This window comes from Clarias gariepinus, chromosome 9 (assembly GCF_024256425.1).
Source record: "Clarias gariepinus isolate MV-2021 ecotype Netherlands chromosome 9, CGAR_prim_01v2, whole genome shotgun sequence".
Lineage (NCBI taxonomy): Eukaryota > Metazoa > Chordata > Actinopteri > Siluriformes > Clariidae > Clarias > Clarias gariepinus.
Window position 1 is genome coordinate 31,401,887 of NC_071108.1, and position 12,200 is coordinate 31,414,086.

The 12,200-nt window shown below is 40.1% G+C and overlaps 1 protein-coding gene across 2 annotated transcripts in view; it reads right to left on the minus strand.

The window, feature by feature from the left end:
- bmp1a (bone morphogenetic protein 1a) overlaps positions 1-12,200 on the minus strand; it is a 61,854-nt gene that overhangs the window by 21,729 nt on the left and 27,925 nt on the right. The window lies entirely within an intron of this gene.

The following is a 12,200-nucleotide window of genomic DNA, read 5'->3' on the forward strand; positions in this document are numbered from 1 at the left end:
TGGAAAAACAAAAGAAAGGGGAATGGAAAATTCAGCGAAATGAGAGCATGAGTCAGACAGCACGCAGATATAGACCTTACACTGTAACAAGATGTTCCCTCTCTTTGTTATACTCCTACATCCTCCCATCTTTCTCCCACGTTCATTCTATGTGCTCTGGTTTTTCTCTTCTCTGATTTCAACAATCATTTTGCTAAACGACGTAAAAACAAATTAGAACAGAGATAAGTAAAAGATCCAAGCAAAAAAATCCCAAACAAACAATAAGGAATCCATCGCTTTGCTTTAGGATTGTAATTAAATAGTGATTCCTGTAATGTGTGGAATCCTAGTTTAATCCTGTAACGCGGATGCACCGTACTGTGATTACGTATTGCACCGGGCTGCGTGTTTACTCCTTGAGAAGCTCATGCGTTGCCCACTGGGACTAAAGCCAAGTCCTGCTATCTGCAGACACAGCCACGAAAGTTCACACGCTGAAAAGTTCCTGTTTCAGTGGCGTTCAAGTCAAACCAGGACTATCGATTGTACAGAATAACAGAACACAGTTATGTGTAGTCCCTTTATTTCTCTATATAATCTCTTCCTACAAGTTGGTGACAAGTTATCTGTCCATCTTCAAGGATCAGGTGCTAAATGTTCAAAGGAGCCACCTTGTCCGTGACAGTCAATCACAGATGTCTTCTTTAAAATGTTTGCACCGTTCATTGTTTTAGTGCGGCCAAGAGACTCATCACCGTACAGTGCTTGAAGTCTCTCCTAAATGTCAATCCGTCCCACCAGAAATTACATCACAAGTCCGAGTTTGATTTGCGCGCCCCTCGTAATGAGGCATGAAATGAATGCAATGACTACAAAGCCTCCCAAAATCCACTTAAACCCCGACCAGACGTTCAAAATGACCTGTGCGACTAATAGCATTCACAGGAACATTAGCAGTACCTTAAGTCAAAATCTGTTAAACCTTCCTATGGGAAGCAATGTCTGGGAAAAGTTAAATATAAGGCACAGCTTCCTGTTTTCCACCACAATCCATTTCATCCTCTTGGGCTGTGACTAACTCCACTCCCTGAAAGGTCATCCGTGACATCGTGAGAATGGTGAGGATGTGTGGCTTCGAGATACCAGAGACGAAATTTCCCAATGATTAGCTAATAATGAAACGATGTTTTTTTTCTGTCATATATCAGAGTCAGAAAGGAAACAAAAAAAAAAAACCAAACATTGGCTTAAGGCCTGCGGACAGGATGATTCTGTGTCAAAATAAAAATAAATAACTGTCCCTTTTCTCACCCACTGATTCTCACTTTGACACCTTCGGCTAATTTATCGTCCTGCTTTTCTCTCCATCCTCGCCGGTAAGGGCTGCCTCATTTGTTCGTTCCCATGGGAACCGTCCTATCAACAGCAGGCATGCTCAAACAAGCAGCCTGAGCTAACCGTTAGAGCTCGAGTAAAAATAAAACATCAAAGTTTAAGCTGGACAAACCTGACATTTTCGAAAGTATTTCATATAAATCAATATAATGAGTAGCATTTATTATTTTTTTTAACTCTTCTGCATCTTTTCTTGCAGGCTAATCACGTGCAAGAAATTAGCATGTCCTTTACTCAAAGCCTGCCACTAGCTGTGTAGGTGAACACAGTAGCCTGCTAACTGGTGTCAACTCACACAATGGTTGAGCTGGTAGATCTTTATTTGCTTTGGCCTCACTCCATATGTACCCAGCCTCAGAAATGAAAGTATCTCTAAGGGGGCAAGAGGCTTCTCAAACACCCCGAAACTCACACTCTTAAAGAAACGCTCGCAAACGTAAAAGGGCATGCCTTGAAAAAACCTCCCAATATAGTCACAGATGAACGACCCAGCTTCCCACGGAGATTTACAGTACGAGTACTCTCCAAACACAGTAGGGTATGTTGGGGGGGTAAAACATTTGGACACCAGCTTACATCCCAGGAACAGAAAGAGTCACCAAGACCAAGCAGTGAAGGACAGAAGGAGATGAGAAAGCCTTGTGTCGAGCTGAGGAAGGCTAACAACGTCCGTAGTGTTGGAATACTGAGCTCGGAAACTGCTCTTGCATAATCCTGACCTTATGCATAACAGAAAGCACAAAATAAATTAATAAATAAATAAAACTTACAAACTGAAAAGCTCTATTAATGTTTTTTTATTTTTTTTTATTCATAGGGCAAAGGAATCTAAGTACCGAGGCAGACTTTTAGAAAAACACACCTCACCCCACACGTGATTCTTTTTCCCCCTCATTACTAAACTTAGCTCAGGTTTCCAACAAACTCCTGAAAAAAATAAGGCTTGAGGATAAACAAAGTGAAATTTCAGCAGCAATATATGCAATATGCAAAAACATTTATTGGTATAACTTCGGCACCCAAGCCGGAGCTCTTTGTTCATTCCATCCCTTTTAAATACAGACACTGTCACAAAGCAGCTTTACAGAAACCCGTACAAAGGTTTCAATACATAACAAACTAGCCAGAAAATAGTTGGGACAACAACGGATAAGACAGCAAATCATGCGGCACGGTGGTGTAGTGGTTAGCACTGTCGCCTTGCACCTCCACGGTCCGGGTTCGATTCCCGTCTCTGTGTGCACGGAGTTTGCATGTTCTCCCGTGTTTGGTGGGTTTCCCTCTGGGTACTCCGGTTTCCTCCCACAGTCCAAAGACAGGTAGATTAGGCTAACTGGCGTTCTCAAATTGCCCATAGTGTGTGACTGTGTATGTGTGCGTGCCCTGTGACGGATTGGCACCCTGTCCAGGGTGTACCCTGCCTCGTGCCCTAGGTCTCCTGGAATAGGTTCCAGGCCCCCCGCGACCCTGAATACAGGAATAAGCGGTGTAGAAGATGAGTGAGTGTTTAAAGATTTATGTTATGAGCATATTGCACAAAAAACTGGGTAACCCCAGTAAGAATGTGTACAGTTTGGCCAGAATGCAGTGGGAACTGGACAGGACATGGTATCTGCCACAATTTTCAAGTATCAACTTGCCAGGCTGGGACAAAAACAGCCTGGCCAAGTAGAAGTTCAAAGCAAGATGGAGAACAAACTCAATAAGAACATAATAAGACCAGTTAATGGCATAGCTAGTTTAATCACCTCTAAGATTGAAAGATTGGATATTGTACTGAATGAGTTGTCTTTGTGATGTCACTGCAGTGTTTGCTAAGCCAGTGGAGTTCGACCTTTTAGAGCTTCATGTGGCCTGGTTGGTTTGACCACATGTAGGGTATATCAGCGGTTAAGGTTCAAACGACACCACCAAGTTGCAACTGTTGGACCCTTGAGCAAGAACTTTAACCCTTAACTACTCAGGTATATAAAGAGATAAAAATTTAAGTTGCTCTAGATAAAAATGTAATCGCTCAAATGCATATATAAATGCATTAAATCCATTTTATGTTCTTCTGGTGCTTATCACATTTATGGCACGCTTGCAGAAGATTACCAGCATATCAGTGTCATGTTCAGGGAATTATGTATAGATGTTTGGACCCAATTCCTCACACCGTCACATCATAATGAAAAGCACTTTGCATGTCATGGTACCATGCCAACATAGTAAGCATGGGATTATTGCCTGGAGCAATCTGATCAGACAAAAGTAACTCTATCCCATCTCATTGGACGTGGTGAGCGTATGATAATGAACGAGATGAAAGACACCCTGAGAACCTGACAGGGATGTAGCTAGGATTTAATATGAACTTGATAAATGCACATTTTTTCCTATTTTGACCTTGTTCCCGCTGCTTTCTTCGATATTTTTAGGACGCAGTGGGAACTTCGTGATCTTCAACAGAGTGTGACGGGGCGTTAATTAAAAGTCTTTGCATGAAAACAGGACAGTGTTTTTCTTTTAATTACAGCAGCAGCAGTTGTTGAGTAGAACTCTTTAGTATCCAGGTGAGATTATCCACTAAAGTCGTCCACAACACCAGATGGTCGGTCTCTGCTTTATATCATTCATGTAACACTATCGCAGGGCTTAATTATCGATTCCTGCCAACACCTATCATTGTAGGCTTTTGCCAATTTATTTATTCAATACTAATTTTTTTGCACACCTGCCCAAACATGGGGAGGGAAAATAAATAAAGGTAGTGAAATCAGAGCTAAAAATAAAAAAAGTAGAAAAAAAAAACATCTGGTTCTCATGCAGAGGCAATGGAGAATTATACCAAGCCTCCGCCCTCATCATCCCCCTGTTCCCGGCACTGTTGTGTGGGTGGTTTTGTTCAAACTCTCACCTTCATTTTCAGGATTTTAGAACAGTCAGGGCAGAAGGAATAAAATCATATCATTCAAAGCAGAAATGCCCTGAAGGCTCCTTGCTTTGGGACTTTTTCTCCCAAAGCATTTCACTGGCCAAACTCACGCAAACAGAGGAGCAAAAAGCCAAGAGCCAAGGGACTTAGGAATCTGACCGTATTAGTCCGTCGACGTGTCAATATGAAGTTAAATTCAGATTCAATGGAAACTGATCAAGCAAGCTGTTAGCTCATATGCCAGTACTAGCATATTTAACATGGGTTCCGCAGGAGGAAAGCCATCCATTATAAATGAACTCCAGGAATAACGGCTACATGATATACAACATGCCCCAATGTGACACCTTGCAAATCAACAGAGAAGAAAACAAGAAAATGAGATTGGGGAACCGGACAGATATTACCTTTCATATCTTTTAGCCAACAAAACCATTGAAGCGGATTAGTCACTACCCCATACAGCTGGTCTGTTTTAGAACTGTGTTCCGCAAAGCTAATAAGAGCTAAGATCAGAGAACAAAAAGTCAGCTAACTACTTTGACCGGTCAGTACCAGTCTTTAAAGTGAAAACCACTTTCGCAAATGTTCGTGATCTAAAGTATTATTCTGTAGTGCCTTAGAGGTACAGCACTTCTTTAAAATCTATTAATCATCGCACAGTGTACAGTCACAGCAAAATCTGGCGGTTGTTCCAGGAGGTATTACTTCATCCTCTCAGCCAAAGTGTCACAACAACCGTAACCCCCGAACCACATTATGTCATTTTCCACAATAATCAATTTCTCCCTGCAGAAACTAAGGATTCATGGACTGCAGGATCAGGGCACATAGACTTTATAATGGCTAAGCCATTTTTGAAAAAACTAAAGAATTTAAGCTATGTCATCGTTCTTATTTAAAACTTTATTAACATATCATATCTTTTGGATCTTTCCTTTTCGGTCTTCCACTAGATTTTGAAGTAGGGAGTGTTTATTTGGCCATCAGACTATCAGTGATGGCAGGCATTGTGGTGGGCAAGGTGGGCATGGTGGTGGGCAAGGGTTGCAGTCAGTGTTGACCTTCATCATTCAAAGTAGTCCACACATTTGAGGTCACAGCTTTCTCCAGGAGACTTGAGACTAATCCAGCTTCCTGGACACTGGTGGTTCAAACGGTGGCTCGATGGCCCCAGGGTACTGATGAGAACGGACAACATTGCCAAGCGGAGACTGTTTGGTCTTGAGGTCCTTGAGCAATGCATTTAACCTTTACCCAAATGAGGATGGGATCACTTTTAAGTCTCAAGTTCTCTTCTTCCACTCCAACAGAGGCATTATGATGCTGGAACAGGCTCGGTCCTCTTAGTTCCTGCCAAATGCAACCAATTTTGTGGCAAGAGACTGAAGAAAAAACAGCCCTCACGGTGATGGGCATTATAATATGTCTACAGTATGTTTATTTCCACATTCGCTACCTTTCCACTCTTTGCAAATACTTCCTTAAGGAAAGAGAGGCAATTTGTATTCTCTAGTATTCCTAAGAAAGACAATGAACTCTAGGGTATTGGTGCTTTAGAATTTTTAGTGGATCTACAGCAGGGTGTAGGTTCAGGTTGTTCAGACTCTGGGTGTGTCTCTGCGTTTACCATTACCATTACCATTGTCTCTTCCGGTGTCACAAAAAATGTCTTCTTTTCTGGCTTGCAAAGAATCTTGGAACTAATTGGGCCGCAAGATTGTACACCACACCATGGCGTTCTTCGTTTTCAGCGCCACATTCGGCCTTTAAAAGACACCACCCTGAAATCTGACACACATCTACTATCTCTGACTGAAGGTAAAAGATGTGTCCATGCATTTCAGGACGGCTACTATGAGCAATATGCACTGGAACAGCATCAGTGCATGATAATAAACTGTACTACTTTGAATGCCTGTAATTGCTTAGGTTTGTCCAACACAAGTCCTCTAACCATGGCAGTAATTAGACAACAGAGTAAGTACAGACATCTTCAGGCAAACATGTCATTATAAACCTATGGGAAACATTAGGAAACATTTGGGAATTTTGGGGGAAACTTTGGGAAACCATGATGAACTATTAAAAACTGTTGGGAAACCAAAAGGAAACTGCTAAAAGTTTCTGAAAAATCTGAAAAAAACTAAAACACCCTAAAAAGGCTCTATATGGTAAACATGGGCAGTTTTAGCTTCTCCTTGATGTTGCAAAAACAAAAAAAGTGGCTTCACTTGGCTTGAAGTATATGCTAGCCTTTGCCCATCCTGGTCAGGAGCTCTTGTATAAAAGCAGTTAACTAGGTGGTGGGTAGGAAATAGTAAAGATATGGTAAAAGGCAAAGCATGAAATAAAGGCTTTAAACTCTAACTGGTTTAAAGAAAAGCTAGTTATGACGGTAATTTCACTGCACTTTTCTGCTTGCAGAATACAAAAAAGATTTACATTATCACCTTTCTGCTAAGAAAGTGTTCATAGGACCACCAGGGTAAATGTTTTTGGTATGTTTTTTACTTGGTAGAATGCTATTTTTGTCCTTTTTTTGCAGTACAAATCTACTGCAATTTGTTCCATGTTGTTTTCTTAACAGCACAAAACACACTAAAATCCTAGACCCAAAACTGCCGGCATGCAACCGAGTCAAAAAATCCCTTTATATTATGGTCACTGAGGCACACGTGCCGGCGGCTCAACATTCATGCAAAGAGAAAAGAGAAAAAAAAAAAAAAAAAAAACACATTCATTAATTCTTCACACGTGCTTTCCTTTTACTAGTCATTAAAATCCTTTCAAGCGATGGGAATAATGGATGCTCAAAAATGCATTTGTATTGTTTCATATTTCTAAAGAATCCCAATAAACCAGCAAATGATCATCGGCTCTCGCGAGCCAACTACGGAACAAAAGAAAAGAAGGGCCTATGAAGCCGTCACCCCGAAACATCATCACAGCTGAGGGAATCAAAAGCTCGGTCATTAGACAAACGAATGGCCCTGGCATTTCTACCCATGACCACCACGTGTCAATGCCACCATTCAAGACGCCACATAAAACAGCCCCGAGGCTACCAACCTTCAAAGGGTGCCTTCAAAGGCTACCTTCAGAGACAAAAGCCATTCACACGCTGTGAACTTGCTCCTTTTAGGCCTGGGTTTTATACGAGAAAGCAAGAGAGGGAGAGAGAGAGAGAAAGCGTTAAAAAGCCAGCCGGGCCCAGGGAGCAGCTGTGAGTGTCAATGAGGACGACTGGGGATGATTAAAACCTAACTGGGTTTACTGGCTGCTTGCCAGAGGCTTCAGCAACTAAGCAGAAGCAGCAAAAGGAGGAGAAGAGTAAACAAAAGAAAGCAGCGGAAAGAACAAGCGTGCAGTTAGAAAGTTCCCAAAACTGAAGCCGGAGAGCAAATACTGAGAATCTCACTATGTCTCACTTTTGAGATGTTTCGAGAAATCCAGAACCCCTCCTGCTTAGCCTTAGTCGTCAGCGTGGCCTGGCACGTGAGGAGGACAAAAGCTGCATTGTGGAAACTCAGCTTGAAAATGTAAGAAGAGAAAGATGCACGGATACAATATCAGTCCTGTGGATCACTAACACCGCGTCTGGAAAAGTCACCTTGCACACAAACGTGCACAAGGCCTGATTGTAAGTGTGTGTGTTTGTGAGTAGATAATGTATACGCGTATTCAGGTGTATTCGCATTACCGTGTGGAAACAACATGTATGTGTATATGCATTTGTATTGTATGTATATAAGCACACAGCTTTGTGTTTATGCTTTTAACTACAGGATCAGATCACACATGTACGTGCACACGCGTGCAATGATGAAACGAATCTGACGTGCCAGAATCCCTATTCTCCAACCCAACACATTTTAATTTTTTCCAGTTTGTTGAGAATTATAGGCCTAAATCAAGTCAATATTGAATGCATGTGTTTGATGGTGAGGTTTTTCCGTGCAAGTACGCCCGTTTAGACGCGTGTATACATTCATGTCGAATGCAGCTGCGTTGGCTGTTTTGTTTAAAACGTTGAGCAAGAGCACACGTGGCCATGTGTTTTGAAGACGTGGAAAGCCACTGAGCTCATTAAACACACACAAGCTGAAACATTGCTACAGGCTGGAAATAAGCCAAGGTACTGTTGGCTTTCTTCCAAATCCAGGCCATGTAATAAAGAACGAGTCAGGAAGCGCAATTTTCACTGTATACATAAATAAATCTTTAAACAAATGTCAGAATACAAAAATATTTTGTTTCGATGCTGATAAGAAATCATGAATTCTTATTCTCTGAGTTTTTTTTTATTTTTTATTATGGTGCTAAGTTTATCATAGCAGGGAGCCTAATTTGTTTTTGAGACATGGAGCCACAAGATTTGATTAAACACGTGGCGATTATTTTGGCATTTTGGCACGTTGCGATTGCGATATTTTATGATTAAATTTACCATATTTTATTCAAATGTATTTATCTAGCCTGGCACCAAATAACTGGACAAATAATCTCATCAAGCGATCACTTACTCATTGTCTATATACAGGATTGCGGGGGGGCCTGGAGCCTATCCCAGAAGACTTCGCACTCTCACACACTCATTCACACAATACGTGCAATTCTGGAACGCCAATTAGCCTATTCTGCATGTCTTTGGACTGTGGGAGGAAACCGGAGGACACGGAGGAAACCCACCAAGCACCGGGGGAACATACAAACTCCATAGAGGTGGGAATCAAACACAAGTGGGAATCAAACCGGGTCCATGCAGGTGCAAATACGAATGACTAAGTGATCATGCCACCCACTCATTAAAAAAAAGGTTTACTGTTATTTATTGATTACCTTATAAGTAATAATAAATTAACCAAATAATTATTGACAAATTCAATGTTTGTATATTACCTGTAATAAATTGCAGTATAAATAATAAATAATTGTCAATAGAGAATAAAGTAAGTAACAGTAAAACTAGGGGTGGGCGATATACCAGTAGACACGATTAACCGGTAGAAATTTGTCAACCCATATAGATTTTGGTCTATCGTCTTAATTGCCAGGCATGGCAAGGCAGAAACAATATTAAACAGTCCTGACATTTTAAATAAATTGTCATCAAACACTGCAGTTCCATGAAGAAAAAATCAACATAATAAATTTAATAAAGTTTAACTTCATAATGTCTGCCCATATCGTTATAGCCCAAGTTTAAAAAAAAAAAAAAAAACAGCTTCCACTTTGTGCACTCTAAACTACAGCGGGGAATTGTGGGTAAAATGTAATTTTATTTCGGTTTATTTCTATCAGAGTCGCTGCTCAAGTTGGTTCGCGCTGCGCGTTCCACCGGGCTGCGCAAATAAACCAGATCATCTCTGCGCTATCCAGGTAGTCGCGCTGTGCTGTTCACTGGGCCGCGCAGATATATCGGGTGCCACGGTTTCGTCAAATTACAAATTACTATATTGTAGTAATATAGTGGCCTGTATATCGTTATCGAGGTTGTTGATAGAAGATTTTGGGTATATCGCCCACCCCTAAGTAAAACTATCTAGCATTCATAAAAAGCTTACAGTGCTTGCGCATACCAATAATCCATCCACTTGTGGTTGATGATTAATATTGAAAGGCTTTATTTGAATTGTTAATTTTACAGTCGTTTTGTGCCAGTGCCACAAACTTTGAATTTGAAATCAAAGCACAGATGTGGATTGTCCTCGTTCGCTCTTCGACTTGAATAAAACTAATTACTGGTAATCTGGAAAAAGCAGACACAGATTGAGAAAGGGAGAAGTAATGGAGCGTGAATATAGTGTGCTCATGTGGATAAGTCCCGCTGGTCCTAATGGAGTTCTGTGTTAAAACAGTACTGTGTGTTTTGCAATAAATGATTATCATTATTCTGATAATATTCAGTCTATTGTGTCAAATTATGTATGAGGTGATGATTACATTAATTCAGTGTTTTTTGTTTTTGTTTTTTTTTGCTTTCTGTCCACACTAACATGGGGAGAGAAACCTTGGCAACTAGTTTGACCGTTTTACATATTAGGCTAACAGAAAGAAAAAAAAACAGATTTAGTTTAATGAATTAATCATTTGTTCACGAATAAACGTGTTGTGTCAGTTCACAGGAAAGGCAGCCTGGGAATCTGCTGTCGAGATACAGCTCCAGTCTGATACAGCTCTTTGTAAGCTTGTGCAGGTGGAGACGGACGGATCGACACGCTGTAATTTTATTATCGAACCGTCAACAGTGAACTTGATTAAAACGAGTAAAACTATATTTTAAATATTAAAATATCACTCAAAATTAACTATGGATTACAAATGGATAAACAAACCACTACAAAAACAGGACTTGACATACCAGTCAAAAGTCTGGACACACAAAGGAATTTATTTTTCTACATTCCAGAACAATACTGGATTTTCTTCCAAAGCTTTGAAATAACACATGGGATTGGGTAATTTAGTAACAACATCAAGAGTCAGTTGTTATCCTAAGACATGAAGGTCAGCTGCTCTGGAACAGTTCTTGCAAGAGCAGCATTGTATTTAAGTGCGTTTGCAAAACCCTTGAAGCTCAATGATGAAACTGTTTCTCATGAAGACCTTCCCAGGAAAGCAAGACCAAAACGTTACCTCTGCTGTAGAGGAGAAGTTCATTTAGAGTCACCAGCCTCAGAAATCACCAATTAATCTCAAACAGCACCTCAGATTATGAAGGATTTACAGATCATACGTAGCAGATACATCTCAATATCAACCTTTCAAAGGAGATTATTGTATAATTTAGATAAACGCCTTCAGCATGGTTTTATAATGTAGAAAGAAATAAAAATAGGGGAAGACTATGGAATTATAAGGCAAGTTTAAAATGTTTGACAGGCATTTAAACTATCTAGAACTATTTAGGAATAAGGAACAGTTTGCCTATAACAGATGCAGGGATCATTTAAGCATGATTTCGACCTTGGATTTAAGCCCATTTTTCTCATCTGCATGTCATCCCAGCAGGATGAAATTAATCTGGCAACCTCATGTGTAGTCCAGATAACAGCACCAGAACGCACCTCTGACTTAAACCTTTCTCACATAAATCCTTAATAAACTTTTTAGACAAAATACAGAAAATACTACAAAGTACAAAATACTTTTTTAACCTTAATGCAAGAAACTAAAAAAAAAGGGGGAAAAAATAAGAAAAATTCTTAATATTAATATTAGTCAGGTATGCAAGAGGTATGCAAAATAAAAATCAAAAAATCAAAATTACATCGTGTAATTACATGTTAACCAGGAAAGCAGAAAATAACATACAAATACGCATTGAAATAAGTGACTATTAGAAAGCAGTAGGCTAGCTACTCAACTAATCCAATTGACATTATATTTGCATTATGGAATTTGGCAGACGCCCTTATCCATTATCTCATTACACATCTAAGGGGTTTAATGGCCTTGCTCAACTGCCCTACACTGGCAACTCGGTGGTAGTGGGGTTTGAACCCAAGACCTTCCGATCAGTAATCCAACAAATTAATCACTAAGCTACTCTTGCCCCCATATACATAATCATATGTATTTAACATACATGCCTAAATGTTCCAAGGCTTCAAAAACTGCAACAAGCTATTTCCATATTCCTGAAGAATATGTTCTATTCTACAGCGTCATGTCCATCTGCTACCACTTCATAAGTTCCATTGCCGTATTTCCAGCATTTTATTTATAGCTCCTGTTTCTTCATTTTAAGCCATCAGTGTTCATTGGGTAATTAGTCTGGATTTGAGCCACTGACTCGAATACATTACTTGATTACATGCAGAGTTGGGTAGAACAAAATACACACTTGATAGACTTGTGCTGAATGGCCTGAAATTAAATCAGGAGGAAAGAAGTTGGAGTC